We start from the raw sequence: 26,206 nt of genomic DNA, 5'->3' as shown, positions 1-26,206 counted from the left end.
TTAACTATAATTTCCAATTACTCCTTGAACTTTTACCAAAAATATATATAGTTAAATCTATTTTTACATATGCATTTCAAGCAGCACTATATTTCAGTGACATTCCCTGAAGAAACATAATATTTAGTACCTTAGCATAAATCAAAACTGCCGCAGAGCAGCACTGGTCATTACCTCTGATATTTAATAACTCCAAGAAGAAAGAAGAGATGTGACTAAAATTTTTAGTTCAAGGAGGAATTGGCTTTTTTACAAATAGATATTTTCTTTTTTTAAACACAGAGCATTTTATTGTTGCATCTTATTAAGTTTTAATTCCTTGGGAATATGCTTCCATGAAAAGCTAGACATAATTAGGAATTAGAGAGAGGTATAATTTATAAGAACAAAAACATTTATCTCTATAGAAAATATCCAAACAAATCATGAAATAGCAATCTCTTTGTTTACCAACATCCAGTTCAGGTGATTTCAGGGGGCTAGACTGATGTCACCCCAGGACAGGTGGGCCAGAACCTCAAGCCATTAGCTTTGGTGCTCACTGTCATGAAAGAACTATAGAAATGACACCAGTAGGCCATCTTCCCTGCTGTTATGAAAGAGGAATAGGTCATTTCCCTATCTAATGTCATGTCCTTCCATCTGCTCTTTGGATTCTACTCTTTCTTCTTCCTGGAAAATTTATATTATCAATCATATTTGTCCTATACATTCCAAGAGTCTTTCTACACTATCTGTCCCACTGACCTTCAAATATGTTCATGTTTCTTCAATTTTTTGAGAAACATAAAAGTAAAACTATACCTCCAAACACGTGATTACAAGTTCTTGTCCAGAGTCATCTCATTTTTCATCTCAGCTTTATGACCACATTTTTGAAAGAGTTGTGTAAGAGTTCTCCCTCCATTTTCTCTCCTCCCAGGGCATACAGGTTCCTTTCAGTAGCTCAAGGGTACCATGCTTCCTCACACCAACAGGATTTTTGTCCTTACTAATTTTTCCCTCTGTAATGCTTCCCATTGCACATTGCCCTTTGACACTTCACCCAGTTAAATGCTGTTCTTCCTTTAGATATCAGCTCAAGCATCATTTCTTCAGAAATGTTTTAAAATATTTTGTAATACTACCTCATCAAATTATATTCTTGCTTTCCTTTCTTCAGTTTACTCAGTCTTCAATCACAGATTCCTCAGTGTGCTATTCTTACCACGGTCTTCTTTACTAATAGCACAAAGATCCCTAAGAAAAAAGAACTGTTTTCGTTTCTCCTTATCTGGAATCTTTAGTGTTAAGCATGATTGGAACATAGTAGACACTCAACAAATATTACTGAATGAATAGTTTCAAGTCAGATTCAATGAGTGAGACATGATTAATTTGGTTCATTTTTGCAGATTGGCTTTCTTTCAGGGATGTATCAACAAAATATGAATATTTCACACTAGGAAGTTTTAAATCAGTCTTAAAATGCAAGGGATATTATTAATCTCAAACCAAACATCTTCACTGCAATTTGGGGAATGATAAAACACCAAAAAAAGAATAACTTCTTAAAATTTCAGTAAAATAACATACATTTTTAATGCATAGATTTTGTTCATCCCTGAAAGTAGAAATACAGTATGTATTCGATTTCTGGAAAGTGTAATTTGCCCACTACTATTATATGCAGGATTTTATGTATAGTAACCTGGAAGAGGTAGTAGAATATAAATCTTAAGTAGATATGAGTCACTGAAATTACATGTAACTTTTCAATGAAAAGATTCTCTTTATGAAATTTATGGTACTGATGTTAAAAAAAAAATCCATTGTATTGTCATAATTAAGTGATACTGAAATTTTTATATCTTTCCTAATTAGTACTGCACAGAAATCTGTAAAAATCTGTAATTTATATACACAGAATTTTACATTAAAAATTATTTTTACAGTGAATATATTTTATTCTGAAAAAAACTGATATACAAATTTAAAGAAATAAAATTTAAAATTATTTACTATTTTTATTCTAAATGAAATGGTAAAATAAAAATATGTAATTACAAAACCAGAAAATACATTTTTATAGTAAAAAACCCTCTGTAATTTTAAAAGTAATGATACATCCAAATGTTAGATTTAGATACACATAAGCCTTGAGAATGGACACTAAAACTGTAAATACAACATACCCAGTTCTTCAGTGACCAATGCTTAACAGACTCTGAAATGTAACTGAATTAATAGGCTTTATATTTCCATTCTGTATTTGAGCAATTTATTCCAACTTTATTTTCTATCCTGCTTCCTTTTGTTGGTAATCATGATATCTTTCAGTAAAACGTACTATTTTGGGGGACTAATCAAAACCCTGACTGAGTCAGGGTGCCAGCGACTGATAAGGGTGTGATGCATAGCTTTCATTGCTACCCTTGCAGAAGTAAATAATATAAAGGAGGCAAATTAAAGTGATCACACTGAACCTTAAATGAGTTATATCGGGCTATCGTTTTCCAACAGACTGTTCAAAGCACATCTTGTTATAATATTCCAGATGAGATATTCCAGCAGCCAACTGTAACAGCAGTAATGTGACCTCCTTTAACAATATTAAACCCAAATGGCTAACAGTGTTCAGAACTCCTCTTAGTCAGTCACAATAATAACCTTTATTTTACATTTTAATATTTCCTCAATGGTAATGGCCTGAAGAATTAGTTTGGAGTCTTTCTGATAACATACAAAGTTGAATATCTCAATTGCAACGACAGAGAAGAAGGGATAAAATATTGTTAGGATAGAGAATGAGTCAAATCTCGTATTTGATTCAAAGCAGAAGTATAATTCTCTATCAATCTACTTCTTTTTAATTGTGGCATATCATAATCAAATCAGTTCTGACATTACTTATGAGTTTAAAAACATTGTTTCTTGGAAATAACATGAAACATTTGATTTCAACTAGATTTGTTTAACAAATACTGGAACACATTAAGTTACAATCTAAAATAAATATGTAACAATCCAATGTCAAAATATACACCAATCTGGATTTTTCTCTGAAGGAAAAATTATAAATTCTAAATATATCTATATTGAATGCATTATAATTCAAGATATCTTTATTTAAAACCATCTTAATGCATGATGAGAAGTGAAATGTCACATTATTGCCAACAGTATTAGATAATTTTATATCCATTAGGCAAATATTATGCCTGGAAATATTTGATAAATATATGAAAACATAATTCTAAATTCTCCTCACTGATGACACAATTATAATTATAAAATATTAAGGCATATACTTAACAAAACATTGACATTGATGATGTGCAGCAAACATATATTACAAGAAACATCCATATTGAGCTACAACATGCCTTTTCTCTTGGGTTAGGTTTGAAGAATTTGTCTTCGGTGCAGTTGACACCAATGCTTGTTATATGATGTGATGATTATGGTCAAAAGCCAGGACCCATTTTGGATAACTTTGTGTGTTTCTCATGTAAGTCTCACTAATTTCCCTTAAGGAAATTATTAAGATCCAGATTGTGCAGTTGTAGGAAACTAGGCTACAAAAGATTAAATAGCTTTCCCAAGTTCACAGAAGCAGATTGGTCCTAACCCACATCATTGACTTCAATAACAGAGTTCTCCTTATTACACTATACAACCAAACTATTTATAACAATGACTCATTTCCCTCTAATCCCTGTATATACACTAATCTCAAATTCTTTTATTAACCAATCATTTATTAACTTATGAATAAACTTTCTTTAAAAGGCAGCAAATGTGATGACATCAAGACAGAATATATTGACCTACTCAACTGCGTCCAGCAGACACCATTCCTTAACAGCTGTTTTTTTTTGTGTGTGTGTGGTTTGGATAGAAAACATTTCTAGGGAGAGTACAATCTAGACCCATTTGTGTATATGTAAAAACAGGTATATGAAGGAGTAATATCTTTATTTTTTACAACTTAATAAACAAAGCGATTGGATATTGAAATATTTTCACTGGTGATGAGTAGAATCTCACATGAGTCATTCAGTGTTTATTTTACCAAGAGAGAGGCATTATTATTTCTACCTATGTGAGGGCCTAGAGTTCACACTTTGCAGGAATATTTGATCAAATCAGTGATGATTGATAAAAAAAAAAATCTAGGGAGGAGACAACATGTTGGAGTAGAAGGACTTGAGCTCAACTCTGAGAAGAAGAGAGTACAAATGCAGGCTATTGGAAAGACATCTGAAATTAAGAGATCAGCAACTTAAAACAATCTTGTATACATATATAGATTGCTATACCAAAACCTCATTGTAACTGCAAACCAAAATTCGATACACACAAAAAAAAGAAAAATAGAATCCAAACACAACCCTAGAGTTAGTCATCAAATCAGAAGAGAAGAGGGAAAAAAAACAGAATGGAAGAAAAAAAGACCTACAAAAACAAATCCTAAATAATTAACCAAATGGCAATAAGAATGTACATATTGCTGATTACCTTAAATGTAAATGGATGAAATGCTGCAACCAAAAGACAGACTGACTGCATGGATACAAAAACCAGAGCCATATTTATGCTGTCTACAAGAGACCCACTTCAGATCTAGGGACACATGCAGACTGAAAGTGAGGCCATGGAAAAAGGTATTCCATGGAAATGGAAATGAAAAGAAAGCTGGAGTAGCAATACTCATATCAGACAAAATAGAATTTAAAATAAAGACTGTTACAAGAGACAAAGAAGGACACAACATAATCATCAACGGATCAACCCAAGAAAAAGATATAACAAATGTAAATATATATGCACCCAATATAGGACCACCTCAATATATAAGGCAAATGCTAACAGCCATAAAAGGAGAAATTGACAGTAACACAATATTAGTGGAGGACTTAAACACCTTACTTACATCAATGGACAGATCATCCAGAAAGAAAATCAATAAGGAAACACAGACCTTAAATGACACCTTAGACCACATGGACTTAATTGATATTTATACAGCATTACATTCAAAAGCAGCAGAATGCACATTCTTCTCAAGTGCACATGGAACATTCTCCAGGATAGATCACATGCTGACCCACAAAGCAAACCTCAGTAAATTTAAGAAAATTGAAATCATATCAAGCATCTTTTCCCACCAAAACACTAAGAGATTAGAAATAAACTACAAGAAAACACTGTAAAGCAAACACATGGAGGCTAAGCAATATGCTACAAAGCAACAAATGGATCACTGAAGAATTCAAAAAGAAAACCAAAAAATACCTAGAGACAAATGAAAATGAAAGCACAATGATCAAAAATATTTGGGGCACAGCAAAAGAAATTTTAAGAGGGAAGTTTATAGCAATAAAATCTTTCCTCAGGAAACAGCTAAAACCTCAAACAATTTAAACTTACACCAAAAGCAACTAGAGAAGGAGGAACAAACAAAACCCAAAGTTAGTAGAAGGAAAGAATCCATAAAAATCAAACAGAAGTAAATGAAATACAGATTAAAAAAACACTAGAAATGGTCAATGGAACTAAAATTTGGTTTTTTGAAAAGATTAGCAAAATTTATAAATCTTTAGCAAGACTCATCAAGGAAAAAAAAAGAGAGGGCTCAAATCAATAAAATTACAAATGAAAAAGGAGAAGTTACAACTGACACTACAGAAATACAAAGGATCATAAGAGAGTACTACAAGCAACTATATGCCAATAAAATGGACAACATAGAAGAAATGGACAAAATCTTAGAAAGGTACAATCTTCCAAGACTGAAACAGGAAAAAAATAGAAAATATGAACAGACCAATAACAAGTATTGAAATTGAAACTGTGATTTAAAAACTTCCAAGAAAACAAAGACCAGGACCAGATGGCTTCACAGGTGAATTCTATCACACATTTAGAGAAGAGTTAACACCATTCATTCTCAAACTATTCCAAGAAATTGCAGATGAAGGAACACTCTCAAACTCATTCTATGTGGACCCCATCACCCTGTTACAAAAAACAGACAAAGATACCACAAAAAAAAGAAAATTACCAATATCACTGATGAACAGAGATGCAAAAATCCTCAACAAAATACTAGTGAACCGAATCCAACAATACATTAAAAGGATCACACACCATGATCAAGTGGGATATATCCCTGGGATGCAAGGATTTTTCAACATCAGCAAATCAATCAGTGGGGTACACCACATTAACAAACTGAAGAGTAAAAACCATATGATCATCTCAATAGATGCAGAAAAAGCTTTTGACAAAATTCAACACTCATTTATGATAAAAACTCTCCAGAAAGTGGGCACACATGGAAGCTGCCTCAACATAATAAAGGCCATATATGACAAACCCACAGCTAACATCACACTAAATGGTGAAGAGCTGAAAGCATTTCCTCTAAGATCAGGACCAAGACAAGAATGTCCAGTCTTGCCACTTTTATTCAATATAGTTTTGGAAGTCCTAGCCACAGCAATCAGAGAAGAAAAAGAAATAAAAGAAATGCAAATTGCAAAAGAAAAAGTAAAAACTGTCACTGTTTGCAGATGACATGTTACTGTACATAGAAAAATCCTAACGATGGTACCAGAAAACTACTAGAGCTCATCACTGAATTTGATAAGGTTGCAGGATACAAAATTAATACACAGAAATCTCTTGCATTTCTACACACTAACTACAAAAATCAGAAAGAGAAATTAGGGAAACAATCCCATTTACCATTGCAACCAAAAGAATAAAATATCTAGGAATAAACCTACCTAAGGAAGTAAAAGGTGTGTAATCTGAAAAATATAAACACTGATGAAAGAAATCAAAGATAACACAAACAGATGGAAAGATATGCCATGTTCCTGGATTGGAAGAATCAATATTGTCAAAATGACTATACTCCCCAAGGCAATCTACAGATTCAGTGCAAGCTCTATAAAACACCAATGACATTTTTCACAGAACTAACACAAAAAATTTTTAAATTTGTATGTAAACACAAAAGGCCTCAAATAGCATAAGCATCTTGAGAGAGAAAAATGGAGCTGGAAGAATCATGCTCCCTGACTTCAAACTATACTGCAGAGCTACAGTAATCAAGGCAGTATGGTACTGGTACAAAACCAAAAATATAGATCAATGGAACAGGATAGAAAGCCCAGAGACAAACCCACACACCTATGGTCAACTAATCTAGGACAAAGGAGGCAAAGATATACAATGGAGAAAAGACAATCTCTTCAATAAGTGCTGGGAAAACTGGACAGCTACATGTAAAAGAATTAAATTAGAACACTACCTAACACCATACACAAAAATAAACTCAAAATGGATTAAAGACCTACATGTAAGACTGGATACTGTAAAACTCTTAGAGAAAAACATAGGCAGAACACTCTTTGACATAAATCACAACAAGATCTTTTTGGATCCACCTCCTAGATTAATGGCAATAAAAACAAAAATAAACCAATGGGACCTAATGAAACTTAAAAGCTTTTACACAGCAAATGAAACCATAAACAAAATGAAAAGACAACTCACAGATAGGAGAAAATATTAGCAAATGAAGCTACTGATGAGGGATTAATCTCCAAAACTAACAAACAGCTCATGCAGCTCAATATCAAACATAAATAAATAAACAACCCAATCAAAAAATGGGTGGAAGATCTAAATAGACATTTCTCCAAAGAATGCATACAGATGGCTAACAGTCATATGTAAAAATGTTCAATATCACTAATTATTAGAGAAATGCACATCAAAACTACAATGAGGTATCACATCACACCAGTCAGAATGGCCATCATAAAAAGTCTACAAATAATAAATGCTGGAGAGGGTGTGGAAAAAAGGGAACCCTCCTTACACTTTGGTGGGAATATTACTTGGTACAGCCACTATGGATAACATTATGGATGTTCCTTAAAAAACTTAAAATAGAGCTACTATGTGACCCAAGAATCCCATTCCTGGGCGTATATGTGGAAAAAAACCCCACATAGTTCAAAAAGATACATGCACCTCAATGTTCACTGCAGCACTCTTTACAATAGCTGAGACATGAAGGCAACCTAAATATCCATCAACAGAGAAATGGATAAAGAAAACGAACAACCCAATCCAAAAATGGGCAGAAGACCTAAATAGACATTTCTCCAAAGAAGATATACAGATTGCCAACAGACACATGAAAGAATGCTCAACATCATTAATCATTAGAGAAATGCAAATCAAAACTACAATAAGATATCATCTCACACCGGTCAGAATGGCCATCATCAAAAAATCTACAAACAATAAATGCTAGAGAGGGTGTGGAGGAAAGGGAACACTCTTGCACTGTTGGTGGGAATGTAAATTGATACAGCCACTATGGAGAACAGTATGGAGGTTCCTTAAAAAACTAAAAATAGAACTACCATACGACCCAGCAAACCCACTACTGGGCATATACCCTGAGAAAACCATAGTTCAAAAAGAGTCATGTACCAAAATGTTCATTGCAACTCTATTTACAATAGCCAGGACATGGAAGCAACCTAAGAGTCCATCATCGGATGAATGGATAAAGAAGATGTGGCACATATATACAATGGAATATTACTCAGCCATAAAAAGAAACGAAATGAAGTTATTTGTAGTGAGGTGGATGGAGTTAGCGTCTGTCATACAGAGTGAAGTAAGTCAGAAAGAGAAAAACAAATACAGTATGCTAACACATATATATGGAATCTAAGGAAGAAAAGAAAAAAGGCCATGAAGAACCTAGTGGCAAGACGGGAATAAAGACACAGACCTACTAGAGAATGGACTTGAGGATATGGGGAGGGGGAGGGGTGAGATGTGACAGGGTGAGAGAGTGTCATGGACATATATACATTACCAAATGTAAAATAGATAGCTAGTGGGAAGCAGCCGCATAGCACAGGGAGATCAGCTCGGTGCTTTGTGACCACCTAGAGGGGTGGGATGGGGAGGGTGGGAGGGAGGGAGATGCAAGAGGGAAGAGATATGGGAACATATGTATATGTATAACTGATTCACTTTGTTATAAAGCAGAAACTAACACACCATTGTAAAGCAATTATACTTCAATAAAGATGTTTAAAAAAAAAAAAAAAAGAACATGTGGTACATGCACACAATGGACTATTACTCAGCCATAAAATAGAATGAAATAATGCCATTTCCAGCAATATGGATGGACCATGAGATTATCATACTAAGTGAAGTAAGTCAGACAGAGAAAGACAAATATCATATGATATCACTTATATGTGTAATCTAAAACGATGATACAAATGAACTTATTTACAAACAGAAACAGACTCACAGACTTTGAAAAGAAACTTATGGTTACCAAAGGAGAAAGTGGGAGGGGAGGAATAAATTAGGAGCTTGGGCTTGATATATACACACTACTATGTACAAAATAAATAATCAACAAGGACCTAGTGTATAGCACAGGGAACTCTACTCAATATTCTGTTACAACCTAATGGGAAAAGAATCTGAGTTATATATATATAATATACATATAATTATATATAATAATATTATATATAATTATATATATATAAACTGAACTTCTTTGTTGTACACCTGAAACTAACACAACATTGTAAAGCAACTATACCTCAATATAAAATAAAATTTTTAAAAATTTAATTGAAAAAATTAACAAAAATCTGTTACAATCATATTCTTTCTTTGGTAAAGATAATATTTACAATAACATCAACAACACAAATGTACATGAAAACAAATTTGAAGAAATTTAATGAAGTATTTTAAAGTTATATATAGCATTTTAATTTGAAGGAAATATGAGAATAAATAGCACAATAATTAATAAAGCTGTTTGGGAAATGGAACATTTCAGAATCATTAAACCTTGTAGACTCCCTGATCCACTTCAATATACTAAATCCAGGAGTTAAATTTTTACAGTTTTCCCAGATTTTCCTTATATAGCTGGTCCCAGCATTTGGAAATCACTGAATTTTCAATTTCTCAGTGTACATGTAGGGATCATTTTATTTTTTCATGTAAAAAGTGTCAAATGTTTTTGACTAAATTTAAAATTGTTTTTTAAAATTATAACAAATAGGTTTTAATTTTGATTATATAAAATTACTTTAATATGGTATCTTTTATAGAATTTGCTGTATTATCTATTGTAATATATATCATAGTCTCACAATGTGAATCTTAGAGGTAAAGATGAAAGGGAAACCCATGCATTAAATTGGAAGGAAAAAATCTAATACTATAATTAGATACTTTTGGAAGGATTGAGAGGAGGCAAATAATTCCATGTGTGTGAAAGTGTATTGCTATATTAACTTAGAAAGATGTTTCAATTGTGATTGTGTTAGATACCCACAACAATTTTTAAACAGAGATCAAAACAAATAATGAAACATTTTGCCATATTCATATATATACATTTTTACATTGCATATGAGTTTCATTAACACGAGTGGATGAAGTGTAAAAAATTATGGATTAATTATGGATTAATGTGATTACCTGTAGTCAAGGAAAATGCCAGAGGTAGTTTATTTTTTTAAAGCATTCTAGGAATGGTAATTAGAAGATTTGTTAATGGCCTGTTTTTGCCAAATGGGCATATTTTGTGTTAACTCTCATTTTGGAATTAAACAGAGTTATGAATGATGAGAAGAAATTTTATCCAAGTGATAGATTATCCCATGTGCAATAGTAGCTAAGCACCTTTATAGCATTTATTTTATTTAAATTATTCACTTATTTAATTATTATTATTTAATTATTCCCATAGTGACAATATTTATTTTAATGTTCCCATGTGACCTCTGATGAATAATTTTTTTAAAGAAACCATTAAAAGTTCAATTTTCTTTCATCTTCCATTATGTATTGTCTGTTTGATCAGGCAATAATACTGTGACCCATACAATCATTTTTTTAAATAACAGATTATTGAATTTTTGATTAACTTCTTGTTGTCTAATATTCTATTATTCAAACTAATAGACATTTAGCATGTGTTATGTGCTTTTCACTGTGAGAGAGTGGGGAAACTACTGTAAATAAGACAATACACTTAGAGACTCACAAGTCCAGTACACTGGGTCTTAATACATACATTACCCTAAACCCAAAGTTAAGAATTAATTTTTAGCATAAGTTACTGTTTTTTGCTAGCCAGCACTGATCTTAATATTAACAGTTATAAAGAATTATACTAACCTGTCTTCTAAGCTGAAACAGTGCTACCAATTCCTAAAGTAGTGACAATGCCTTAATGTGATTAATTGCATAATTATTAGTTTAGAGATAAGCCACTTTCACCTTGGCAATTTTTTTTTTTTCTCTAACACTCTCTCCAGTTTCCACTGTTATGGGCATCACAGAATGCATTGCCTGTCTTGAATAAAGTAACTGTGAAATAAACATTTGAACCAGAAAGCTTTCTGTTGACCCAAAGACATAAAATTAATCCTTCTGCAGAATAATGTACTTAGGGCTGCCCGGAATGTAATGGTGTCAAAAAGAAGAGAGTAAAGGATATCAATACAAAACAAACTTTATTTTCCTTTAGCTTATGCATTAATACATATAAAAAACAGAGACAATTTCTTTCATGGAATATGTTCAAGTTTCATTATACTATGTGCCATATAAAATGTTAAAAAAAATTGCTTCTTTATAGTGCCCTTGGGTAATTATGTGTCATATAAAGACTACTATTTTAGTACAGGATTTAAAATGAACACCACATTTGTTTGATAATTTGATCTTCACAAATATTTTCATAAGATAAAAATTAGAAAGAAACCATTAGTCAATTTCCAGCTCTGAAAAAAAAGGTATTTGTTTCCTTTACTAGGTTAATTCCTTCATTATTTAATAGGCTACACATTCAGCCCTATATTCATTAAGTTAAAAAGACATAAATTATTGCCCCCAGTAACTCAGAACTGAGACCTGAGTAGAAATTTTTAACTATGAAGGAATTTGAAAACACATGACTCCCTTTATTCCTATATAAAGCAGCCCATAACATCTCATTGATAGATTTAATTGTTCATTCTCATTAATTTTTTTGATTCAGTGTCCTTTCATTTTTGTATCTGAAGGACTTAGTGTTCTAAAAGGAAGTTGGAAAGTGAAAATATACAACAAAGATTGTCATTCTCTGCAAGAAGTAAATGAACCTTTTTCTCTCTGAAACAATTGTAACTACAAGTATTTCTCCATTCAGCTGCCAAGCTGAACCATGACATGAGCAATTCAGTTTTCAGCGGTCTTCATGATGGATCCACAAGCTCTACAATTTTTTACCTACTAAAGTTGGACAATTTGGGTAACTCACTTAAAATCTGCTTGTTTACTGACCTAGTTAAATGACATGCTTACTTTTGTAGAAACAAATGATAATCCCTCTTCGACACTCTGAAACACATACCTTAACTAATCTGTCAGTCACTAGAGCTGAAGGATTCTATATTGTCTTTTATATTTACCTAGAATAAAAGCAATAACACAAATAAGGTAATCTCGTTTTTCAGACATTGTACATCTTGTCAATTCAAGTACTACTGTCAAAAATTAAGCCTGATTTAAAAGTATAAAAACAAAAAGTTAAAATTATAAAAGCCCCCCAAAAAGATGTAACCGGTAGACATTTGGATATATGTAGACAGTCTAGGTAGTAATTTTGTATGCTTTCTGAACAAATGTTTTGTTCCATATTTTTTTGAGAGGAAGTGTACTAACAACAATGAAATTTTACAACTTCATCGTCTTTTTAAAAGCTAACAGCAGTGTTCTCACTCTGATGTTAAATGCTTCGAAAGGCCAGACCTCATCAGTCCTAACAAGTGCTCTGTGGCTTACACCCTGTGTACTGAGCATGGAACATCATTGCACTTAAAGGAGTCCCTTGAATTTCTTCAAAATGATCTGCTTCTTTGCATTATCCATGAATTTAAAATTTTATTCTCTACTTTTCTCCAAGCATTTTATTGTCACAAAATAGTTTGGTTTTTTTTTTCTTTTCCTTTGTTTGTCTCTTACACTTTAGCGCTTTTCCATGAATTTAAAACATTCAAAACTATCATTATATAACACTAGGTAATAGCTATAATATTATGATGAAAAACAAGTATTGTGGGTAATGCTATAGATATCTAAGGTTTACAGTGCACTATTCACTAGTATGTGAGTAAATATTATAGAGATGAAAGATATTAAATGTTTATTAAATAAGTGGATGCTCTTTAGTTCACCTAATTTTAAATTCTAACTTGTTTTAAATAATGTGTCTTGTTCATTAAAATTGCAACTCTCACTAGCCTAACTGTATATTAAGTAGTAACACAAAATTTCTAACAATGAGTTCCTGCAATCTAAGTCCACATGAACAGTATCAGGGATGAATTTGGTACCATATAACACAATAAAATGCACCTGAACTAGAAATGGCAGAGAAGACTACCTTGTGGGTATTTCAGTTGTTACTAAACTTTCAAAACTTTCAGAAGCATAGAACCTGAGTGGTAAATCTTCTGGTGGTATTTTATACATTGTGAATGTAATAATGTATAATAAAATATTTCACTTGTAGTTTTTACTGTTTCAGCCATCATACTACCACCACTTCCTTGATGGTAGTATTTTAATTGTGCATTTTCTGTGCTGTCAGTATTTCAATAAGTGTATCTTTGGGTCCAGAGTAGGAAGATTATAGATATGCATCCAACATGAAAACTCCAGAAATCTTGATAGAAACATGGTAGACTTTGAATAATTAAAAATTATTTGTTGATAATATATCTGTTCATTTTCTTTTAACTGAACTGTTTCTGAAAGGAAACACACCATACAGATTAATCATCTTAGAGTGTGGGCATTTGCTTTTAGAATATTAAAACTCCTAGAAAGGAAGCTTAAGTCATTTCCATTTAGATATGGATTTGTATGTTTTGAATAATTCAAATCAGACCTAATTGTTTTGATCTAAATTTTCTCTCTCTGTGAATAGTGCAATTCCCTAAGTGGGATATTTCACATATAGTCCAAAAAGTACAATAACACTGTGTGAGTTTAAAAACAAAATTTAGGGAGTTCCCTGGTCGCCTGTTGGTTAGGATTCTGGGCTTTCACTGCCATAGCCCAGATTCAATCTCTGGTTGGGGGACTGAGATCATGCAAGCCATGTGGCGTGGCCAAAAATAACGAGACAAGGTTATACCTCAATAAAGCTGATAATTATGTCTCTAAAAATGCCTATAGTATTATCAACTTGCAAAAAATAAAGCTGCACAAATTAAAATATGCTAAAAATATGGTGCATGTTTAATTTACATCATCAATATTTCATATAGTAGACACCATTCATATAATTGGCTTTTATAAGTTATTTTGTTTTCTCACAAAATATTTTATCAATAGTAAACATGGCAATTCAGAGCTTTTACAATGTCAGATGTAATAGAAAATGTTAATATTGTAGCTATTTTCCTCCTGACAAGCCCATAGAGTTTTAAGATATTTTCAGTACAAAAGGTCCAAAATAGACATGTCCTTGCATGACATTTCATTCGACTAAAAGCCTCCATTCTCACATGATGGACTTTTCAAATCAAAGTGAAATAAAATGAATATAAATACACTAAATACTTAACTAAGTCTTAAAATTACTCTATAATTTCTTTGGAAATATCATAAGTAGATATGATAAGGTTTAGTCTTTTCATTTTTTTTAACCTTAGTCTAATTTTGATTAATAGTCACAAATATTACAATTAAAGGCCTATATTTGCTTGCCTAAATCTTTTACATTCTGTATACTTTGGAAGTACAAAAAGTGGCACAGTAACTTCAAATTGGAATGAATCCACCACTATGCATACTTATGTAAAGAATGTGGTTGTTGAAATAAGTCTAGTTAGTATCCATCACATTCATAGTTATAAAAGTTTTTTTTTCTTGTGATGAGAACTTTAAGATCTACACTTTTAGTAACTTTCAAACATGCAATACAGTACGATTCAACTATAGTCACCATACTGTACACTACATCCCATGACTTATTTATTTTATAACTAGAAAGTTATACCTTTGATCCCCTTCATGCATTTTACCCACCCCAACCCCACCTCTAGCAACCACCAATCTGTTCTGTATTACTAGCTTGGTTTTTTTTGTTTTGTTTTGTTTGTTTGTTCATTTACATTTCTCATATAAGTGAGATCATACAGTATTTGTCTTTCCCTTTCTGACTTATTTCACTTAGCATAATGCTCTCAAATTCTATGAATGCTGTTGCAAATAGCAGGAATTCCTTCTTTTTTATGGCTGAATAATATTCCATTATATGTATATATGACCTTATCTTTAACCATTCATCCATTGATGGACACTTAGGTTGTTTCCATATTTTGGCTGTTGTGAAATAATAGTGTAATGAATATGGGCATGAAGATACCTTTTCAAGTGTTTTTGCTTTCTTTAAATACCCAGAAGTGAAATTGTTGGATTATATGATAGTTCTATTTGTAATTCTTAGAGAAACTTCAATACTGTTTTCCACAGTGGATGCACCAATTTATATTTCCACCAACAGTGCACAAGGATTCTGTTTTCTCCACATCTTCACTAACACTTGTTATTTCCTGGCATTTGGACAACAGCCATTCTAACAAGTGTGAGGTAATATCTCATTACTTTGATTTGCATTTTCCTGGTGATTAGATGATGTTGAACACCTTTTAATATGACTTTTGACCATTTCTTTGTCTTCTTAGGAAAAATGTTTATTCAGATCCTCTGCCCATTTTTTAATTGAATTGTTTTTTTGTTATTGAGATGTATGATTTCTTTACATATTTTAGATATTAACCCCTCATCAGATATAATTTGCAAATATTTTCTGCTATTATGTATGTTGCCTTTTAATTTTGTTGATGGTTTTCTTTGCTGTGCAGGAGCATTTTACTTTGATGTAGTCTCACTTGTTGATTTTTGCTTTTGTTGCCTTTGCTTTTGGTGTCAAATCAAAAAAATTATCATCACAAGACCAATGTCAAGGAACTCACTGCCAATGTTCTTGTCTAAGAATTTTAGTGTTTCATGTCTCATGTTCAAGTATTTAATCCATTTTGAGGGTGTATGGTGTAAGACAGTGGTCCAGATTCATTCTTTTGCATATGGATGTCCAGTTTTCCCAGCACTGTTTATTGGCTATACTGACATTTTGGTCCAGTTACATTCTTTGCATATGGCTCTCCAGTTTTTCCACACCGTGTGTTGAAGATACTATCCTTTTAACATTGTATATTCTTAGCATAGTTCTCATAATGTAATTGACCATATATGTATGGGTGTATTTCTGGGCTTTTGATTCTGTTTCATTGATCTATATGTCTGTTTTATGGCAATATCATACTGCTATAATTATATAGCTTTGTAATAAAGTTTGAAATCAAAAGCATGACACCTCTAGTTTATTCTTCTTTCTCAAGGTTTCTTGGATATTTGAAGTCTTTTGGAGTCTTCTCTATCAAATTTTCGGGATTTTTTTTTTAATTTCTGAGAAAAATGCCATTAGAATGTTGATGGGGATTGCATTGACTTTGTAGACTGCCTTGATGGTATGGGTTTTAACAGTTTGAAGTCTTCCAATTCATGAGAAAAGACTATGCATTTATTTATGTCTTCTTCAATTTTTTTCATCAATGTCCTATAGTTTTTAGTATACAAGTCTTTATCTCCTAGGTTAAATTTATTTCTAGGTATTTTATTGTTTTTGATGCAATTGTAAATGGGATTGTTTTCTTAATTTCTCTGTTAGCCTGTATTAGTGTATAGAAACGTGACAGATTTTTGTATATTGATTTTGTATCATATACTTTTACTGAATTCATTGACTAGTTTTAACAGTTTTTTGGTGGAGTCTTTAGGGTTTTCTATATATAATATCACGTCATCTACAAATAGTGACAGTTTTACGTCTTTTCCAATGTAGATACCTTTCATTTCTTTTTCTTGCCTATTACTCTGGTTACAATTCTGGTACTGTGTTAAATAAAAGTGGTGAGTGGGCATCCTTGTATTGTTCCTGATCTTAGAGAAAAAGCTTCAGTCTTTCACTTTTGAGAATTATGTTAGCTGTGAGCTTGTTATACATGGCCTTTATTATGTTGAGGTACATTTCCTCTAAACACACTTTTTTGAGCATTCTTATCATAAATGGATATTGAATTTTGTCAAATGCATTTCCTCCATCTATTGATATGACCATATAATTTTTATCTTTCACTTTGCTAACGTGCTGTATCACATTGATTGATTTGTGGATGTTTAAAAATTCTTGCATCCCTGGAATAAATCTCACTTGATTGAGGTGTATGATTATTTTAAACTATTGTTGAATTAAGTTTGCTAATATTTTGTTGAGAGTTTTTGCATCTAAGTTCATCAGAGATATTGGTCTGCAATTTAATTTTCTTGTTGGTGACCTTGTCTGGTTTTGGTATCAGGTTAATGCTGGCCTCATAAAATTAGTTTGGAAGAGTTTACTCCTTTTCTAATTTTTGGAAGAGTTTGAGAATTGGTAATAATTTTGCTTTAACTGTTTGATAGTATTCACCAGTGTAGTTGTCTGGTCCTGGTCTTTTGTTTGCTGGGAGGTATTTGATTATTAATTAAATTTTCTGACTAATGATTGGTCTGTTCAGATTTTCCATTTCTTCATGATTCAATATTGGTAAGTTGTACATTTCTAGGAATTTATTTCTTCTAGGTTGTCCAATTTGTTGGCATATACTAGTTCATAGTAGTCTGTTAAAGTTCTTTGTATTTCTATGGTATCAGTTATAATGTCTTCTCTTTCATTTTTAATTTTATTGATTTGAGTCCTCTCTTTTTTCTTGGTGAGTCTGCCTAAAAGTTTATCAATTTTTTTTTCAAAGAACCAGCTCTTGGTTTCATTAGTCTTTTCTATGTCTTGTTAGCCTGTATTTAATTTATTAAATTAAATTTAAAATTGTGTATTTTTGGGTTTTTCCTCCTTTTACTAATGCCGGGCTTTATTTATTCTTCTTTTCTAATTCCTTGAGGTGTAAATATAGTAGGTTTGAGGGGTTTTTTTTGTTGTTTCCCTATGTAAGCTTTTATAACTATGAAATTCCTTCTTTGAACTGCTGTTGCTACATCCCAAAAGTTTGGTATGTTGGATTTCCTTTTTATGTGTGTCCAGATATTTTTAAATTTCTGTTCTGTTTTCTTCTTTGATGCATTATTTGTTCATTAGCATGTTTTTTTCCCTCCACATATTTGTTCATTTTCCACTTTTCTTCTTGTAATTGACTTCTTGTTTCATACTATTGTGGTAGGAAAATATGATTGATATAATTTCAATCTTCTTCAATTTATTAAGACTTGTTTTATGGCCTAACATATTATCTATTCTGGAGAATGTTCCATGTGCCCTTGAATAAAATGTGCATTCTGTTGTAGTTGAATGGAATGTTTTGTACATATATGTTAAGTCCCTCTGCTCAAATGTGTCTTTTTTTTTTTAATAAATTTATTTATTTTTATTTTTATTTATTTTTGGCTGCGTTGGGTCTTTGTTGCTGTGCACGGGCTTTCTCTAGTTGCGTCAAGCAGGGACTACTCTTTGTTGCGATGCATGGGCTTCTCATTGTGGTGGCTTCCCTTGTTGTGGAGCACGGGCTCTAGGCACATGGGCTTCGGTAGTTGTATCACACGGGCTCAGTAGTTGTGGCTCACAGGCTCTAGAGCACAGGCTCAGTAGTTGTGGCACACTGGCTTAGTTGCTCTGCAGCATGTGGGATCTTCCTGGACCAGGGCTTGAACCCGTGTCCCCTGCCCTGGCAGGTGGATTCTTAACCACTGTGCCACCAGGGAAGCCCTCAAATGTGTCTTTTAAGGCCAGTGTTTTCTAATTGAATTTCTGTCTGGATGATCTATCGATTAATGAAATGAGGTATTAAAGTGCTCTACTATTCTTGTGTTGCTGTCTATTTCTTCCTTTCGGTCTATTAATATTTGTTTTGTATATTTAGAAGCTCACAAACAGGTGCAGAAATTTACAAATGCTATTTATGAATGCTAAATATTGTCTTGTTGCATTGAGCCCTTAATCATTATGTAATGATCATCTTTGTTTCTTATTACAGTCTTTGTTTTAAATTTTATTTTGTCTGCTATAAGTATAGCAACACCTGCTTTATTTTGATTTCATTTGTATGAAATATCTTTTTCTATATCTTCACTTTCAGCCTGTGTGAGTCTTTACCTCTGAAATGAATCTCTTGTAGGCAGCATATAAAATGGTCTTGGCTTTTTTCCATTCAACCACTCTATGTGTTTTGGTTGGATAATTTAGTTCATTTACCTTAAAGTAATTATTAATAGATGTCTATTTATGACCATTTTGTAATTTGTTTTCTGGCTGTTTTGTAGTTCCTTTGTTCTCCTTTCATCCTCTCTTGCCCTTTTCCTTTGTGGTTTGATGAATTTTTTAGTGTTATGCTTAGATTTCTTTCCTTTATCTTTTGTGTACTTACTATAGTTTTTTCTTTGTGGTTACCATGAGACTTACACATAACAACTTATGTTTACAACAGTTAATTTTAAGTTGATAATTTAAATTTGAATGCACTCTAAATTTCTTCATTTTTACTCCCTCCAGCATGTTTTATGTTTTTGATGGTATATTTTACTTTGTGTATACCTTAACTAATTATTGTAGTTATACTTATTTTTACTACTTTTGTCTTTAACTGTCATACTACCTTTAAAAGTAATTAATATACAACACTTACAATGTTAGATTATTTTGAATTTTATTATATATTTACCTGTACCAGTGAGATCTATACTTTCACAGTTTCTTGTCACTAATTAGTGCCTTCTCTTTTAACCTTAAAGAAGTCCCTTTACCATTTCTATTGACATAGATCCATTGGTTTCTCTCTAATTTCTAGTTTTTCAATTAAATTTATTGTGTGTCCCTGAACGGATTTCTTACCCCACTTTGGTTTCTCATACGCTTAAATTCAGTGACAGAGCCTGATGCAAATTTTCCTCCTATTTAGCTCTATTGCATTTACTCATAAACTAGATTTCTGTGCTTATTATCCTACAAAGATCTCTTAAAGACTTAGGTCTCTTAACACTAACCATTGTGCTCACAAGTAATGAGTATCATATTTCACTACAGCAAAACTTAAAATGTCTTATCTCCATGTGTATGAAGAATCAGATTCAGAAAGATTTATTGACTTGCCTTAGATCACACTGCTAGTAAGTGACTGAATCGGGTTTCAAATTCAGGTGTTCTTTCTATTTACTATACCTTTTTTAAAGTACTATTTGCAAAGAAGTACCATTCTTTCTTGTTGCCTCTCTTGTCCCTTTCTCCTCCAGATATATTTTTCTAGTACCCTAACCATGGATAAGCTCCAACAACTACCTTCTCTATGTTTTATTAATGCAATTGATTATTCTTAGAGAAAATTCCACATCTTAGAATGAGAGTATCACTATAGATTCATGAATGCTAACCTCATTCAAGCACTTAACAAAGATCACTCTCTCACTCTGTACAATTATTGTATTCTACCTTTTCCTCATTTCTCAAATCTACTATCTCTTCACTCTCTACTAATGATTTTAACTCTTATGTCATTAAGAAAATAAAAGCCATGAGACACAAATACCCTCGTCTTCATTTAAGTAAAACGTTTAATATATTTGTTCTGAATCCATCTTCTGCCTGTCTCTGTGAAGATAGAATAGTTTCACATTTAGTCGAAGGACAATCTCTCCACAGGGGCTGTGGATCAAATTTATATGATTGTATTCCAATTATGTCACCTATATTATCTGTATATCCTTCTCAATAGAATTATTCCCATTAGGAATTAATGACCCTTTAAAAAATAATCCATCTTAAAGAAAAACCTTTCCTTGATTCTTCAATACATTGATGTTTTGCTTTCTCTTTTTCTCTTTTTTCATAGAAAAAATTTTGAAGAATATTATCTGCTTGGTCTGTTTCTACTTCCTCACCATTAAATTCCTCTTCAACCCATACCAGTCTCGTGTTCTTTTCCTCTTGACCACCATGTTTGTGAATCTAATGAACACATCTCTGTCCTCATTTCACTTTTTCTAAGTGTCATATGATTTACATTACCCTCCTAGAAACATTCTCTTAGTCTCTGTTGCACCCATCTATCTTCTGTTTTTTCCTTCTGACTCTAAAAGTTTTTATCAATCTCATTTTCTCCCAAATTTCTCCAAAAATTCTAAAATTGTGGGGAGTTTTGTTACTATTTTCTCCTGATGTGATTTCGTTCATATTAATCACTTAAATGCCATCTATATGTCAAATGCTTCCAACATTATATATGTACTACTCTCCTCTGAGTATCCAAATTATATATTCAACTACCTACTTTGCTTCTGTCCATGAATATTTACTAGGCATCTGAAAGATAATATATACAAAACTTAACTCTTCTTTTTTTTCATATAACATATTGCTTTACTAGTTTTCCCTTTCAAATAAATATATGGGAGGTCAAATATTGTCCTGGATTTTCAAACCAAAAATTGTGAGACTCTTTTAATTAATTTATCTCCATTATCCTTCCCATTTGTCAGTCAATTCTATAGACACAACCTCTAGATTATATAAAAAATTAATCTACTTTTCTCCATCTGCATTTACACTACTCTAGCCAGGCTATTATATCATGTCTAGACGTCTTGAGATGTCTTTCCTAAGTGATCCACCTCTGTCAATATGGTCTCTGCCAAATCCATTCTCCATCTGACTGCAAAAATGCTCTTTTGAAAACATAAAGTGGTTCATGTCATTCTTATTCTCAATATTCAACATTGGATTCCCAACAAACTTAATATAAAAAGCGTCCTCTTTCATGTGGCCTATAAGCCCCTAAACAGTTTGGCTCTTTCCTATCTTTAGAATAGGAAAAGAGGTTGAAAATTAGAGGATTGTGGATGTTGAAAGACAATTTTAAGTTTCCTGTGTTTTGGCACATCTTATAAGCAGAGGCACTGGCTGTCCATTGTTCTTGGCAATCTTTTCAAACATGTTTATATAGTGAACAGCCTTGCAATACAGAGATAGCCTCCCTACTGAGCAAAAGGTTTGCTTAAACCTTGGAAGATAAAAATAGACTTGCTTTCTGCCTCTTTTAAAAGATTTAGGTTTTCTAAAGTGATTGTTCCTTTCTTGTAACACAATCGACTATATATGCTAGTGTCAGCTGGCTCCCTTGCATTGATCAGTGAGGAATGAGGCTGAGGGAGACAACAAAAATGCTAATAATCTGACTAATTTTATAGTATGAGCAATAAACTGTCCTCTGTTCCTGACACAGGAGTCTCACATCTTGCAACACTGATGAAACTCGTAAAGGCTAACTCGCAAGACTGCAAGTAGGGTAAAACCCCAGGCTTTCCTCAGGTCTTGTTGAGTTATTGTTTCATCTTAACAGTAATTATTGTGCTGTTTATTTTTTGCTAATTTGATTTTTTTTACCAATGTTGCAAAATGTGGAGATTACATGTAAAAATATAGATCCAAGCTCCTCTTTAAAAATCATAACTTCTATCTAATCTGGACCATCCTTCATTCACAGCAAAATCACTCAGGTTATATAGTAACTCTGATCTTTAGAGAGCTGTGTACTCTCAATTCACTAGAGACCTCCCCACACACTTTATTGTTATTAAGTACTAAGATCCACTGTCATTTGTCATTTTTCATTGAGCTTGCTCTGTTGTTTTCAGTATAACAAAGTTGAGGGAGAAAACAAAAGATTGTCCCAGAAGACTAATGTATCACAAAATTAACACAGAACATATTTCTTCATGTTGGTAAAAAATATTCTTATATGTTTAATGTGCAATCAGAGAGTGTCCCTTTGGGAAGAATACAATTAAGATTTCATTAATATGCAAATGAAATAAATCTGGATAAAAAGAATATAACTAAAGACACCCTTCTACTTTACATATTTACCTGATTGGCCCCAATAGGCATTTGGGTCTCAGCCTGTGCCCTAGCCAAAACACCCTGTCTTCAATTCATAAAACAAGCAAAGAACCGTCCTACTTAGTGCCCTTTCATGCTGTTCTATCAGTCTGGAGTGCATTTTCTAGGAATTTTCACAAAGCCTGCTTCATTTCATCCTCCAAATCTCACTTTAAATATCATCTTCTCAAAGAGGTCTCCTCCAAATTCTAATTAAATCTACCCTTGTCATTTTCTACCATGGTACATTTTCATGAACTTAATAGCTCTTTTCTACATTTGTAGTTTTATATTGATTTGTTTGTTCATATCTGTTTTATCACTAGACTTTCCTTAAGGAAAGAGACCCTTCCAGGTTTATACATCTGGTTCATAGCAAAATATATGACCTCACCTGATACAATATTTGATGATTAAATGAACAATTTGTCTTAAGATGTATTCTGACAGGGTAGCTTGACATGCTAACTCTCTATGAATTGCATTTGGCATTGAAAAATATTATTACTAAGGTGTAATTTTTAGGAGCATTGACCTCTTAAAACTTTCCCTGTTTTGTGAGTTTGTCCTAGCATAAAGTAAGAAGAATTCCCTAGAGTAAAAAACATAAACCTATAGCTACTTCCATTAGATCAACTACCTGTCATTTTACTTTTATGGAATAAACACTGTCTTCTGGTTAGTACATTTTCTCTTTATAAATACCTATTCTTAAATTCTTCGACTCCATTTCTCCAACTAGGTATGTGTTGGGGGAAGCCTATTTGTAGATTTTTCCAAATTTCTATATTATTTAACTACTGTGCCTGATTTCAGGCTTTCAGCATGAAGGCATTAAAAACAGGTTTGGAAAGAGGTGAACACATTCCACTCTCAAGAGACAGGGCAAGTTGGCTGGATCATACTATTATTTATAACATTCCCAAATTATATGTTCATGCATATCAAGTTAACAAATAAATAGTAATTAATTCTATTTAGGTTTAAAAGTGTGCTTCAATTTTTATTATGTATTTAATAAATAACTTGATGCTTCATACCTCAATCTGGAAAGCTGCCTTTCTCTGTTTCCTTTTAAAAGTTGTTTAAGGTCTAGGGTGGTTCCTATTTGTTATGGACTGATTTGTGTATCCCCAAAATGTATTTGTTAAAGTCCTAACTCCCACTGTAACTGTATTTGGAGATAGAACCTTTAAGGTGATTATTAATATGAGGTCATACGTGAGGGGTCCTAATTCAAGAAGACTGGTGTCATTATGAGAACAAGAAGAGACACCAGAGAACTCTTTCTCTCTCTGAGTGTGCACAGAGTAGGGCCATGTGAGAATGCAGTGAGAAAGTGACCATCTGTAAACCAGGAAAAGAGGCCTCAGCAGAAATCAACCCTGCTGGCACCTTCATATTGACCCTCAATCTTCCAGAACTGTGAGAAAACAAACTTCTGCTGTTTAAGTTCCCAGTGTGTGTTATTTTGTTATGATAGCTCTAGCAGGTTAATACACTATTAAATATTAGATGCACATATTCTTAGATTTCTCCCTCTTTCTTAAAAATAGATACTGCCATTAAGACATGAGGGGGCAGGCAGATGTATCAGGCTATATAATACATACACACATCTTTTAATGAATGTACACGTTATAATGTACACACATTTTAATGCCCAATTTCTCTGGCTAGAACTTCCAGTACCATGTTAAATAAAAATGGTGAGAGTAGGAATCCTTGTCTTGTTCCTTATCAGTGAAGAAAAGCATTCAGCATTTTACCCTTGCTTATGATGTTAGCTGTGGGCTTGCCATATATGGCCTTTGTTGTGTTGAGGTATGTTTCCTCTATACCCACTGTTGAGAGTTTTGCATGACTGGATATTGAGCTTTCTCAAATGATTTTTCTACGTATATTGAGGGATGATTATATAATTTTTATTCTTCATTTGGTTAATGCGGTATATCATATTGTTTGATTTGTGGATGTGTAAACATCTTTGCATTTCTGGATTTAAATGTGATGTATGATGCTTTTAATGTATTTTTGAATTAAGTTTGCTAATATTTTGTTGAGGATGTTTGCATCTATATTCATCAGAGATATTGGTATGTAATTTTTTTTCTTGTGGTGTCCTTTGCTCATATCAGGATAATGTTGATTTCATAATTGAGTTTGGAAGTGTTCCTTTCTCTTCATTTTTTGGAAGAATTTGAGAAAGATTAGTATTAATTCTTCTTTAAACATTTGGTAGAATTCATCAGTAAAGCCACCTGGTCTTAGCATTTTGTTTGTTGGGATTTTTTTGATGATGGATTTAATCCTGTTACTAGTAATATGTCTGTTCTGATTGTCTAGTTCTTCATGACAGTCTTGAATTTATACATTTCTTCTAAGTTGTCCAATTTATTGGTCTCTAATTGTTCATAGTAGTATATTATGATTCTTTGTATTTCTGTGGTATCAGTATTATGTCTCCTTTTTCATTTCTGATTTTGAGTTCTCCCTATTTTATTCTTGGTGAGCCTAGCTAAAGGTTTGTCAATTTCATTTATCTTTTCAAAAACTAGCTCTTAGTTTTATTGATCTTTTCTATTTTTTTAGTCACAATTTTATTAATTTCTGCTCTGATCTTTATTTCTTTCCTTCTACTAATTTTGAGCTTCGTTTGTTTTCTTTTTCTTGTTACTTTAGGGGTAGAGTTGGATTGTTTATTTGAGACTTTTCTTGTTTTTTTATGTATGCCTTTATTGCTATGAACTTCCATGTTAGGACTGCTTTTGCTGTATCCCATAAGATTTGGTAGTTGTATTTTATTTTCACTTGTCTCTGAGTATTTTTGACTTGACTTTTGAATTCTTCTTTGACCCATTGGTTGTTCAGTAGCATGTTGCTTAAAAGCCACATATTTGCAAATTTTCCTGTTTTCTTCTTGCAATTTATTTCTAATTACATACCACTATGGTTGAAGAAGATGTCTGACAAAATATCAATCTTCCCAAATTTAAGACCTGTATAGTGGCCTATCTTGGAGAATGTTCTATGTGCTCTTTTGTAGAATGTGTATTCTGTTGCATTTGGTTGGAATGTTCAGCATATGTCTGTTAAGTAAATCTAGTC

This window comes from Eubalaena glacialis, chromosome 16 (assembly GCF_028564815.1).
Source record: "Eubalaena glacialis isolate mEubGla1 chromosome 16, mEubGla1.1.hap2.+ XY, whole genome shotgun sequence".
NCBI classification, from domain to species: domain Eukaryota; kingdom Metazoa; phylum Chordata; class Mammalia; order Artiodactyla; family Balaenidae; genus Eubalaena; species Eubalaena glacialis.
This window is presented reverse-complemented; position numbering follows the sequence as displayed.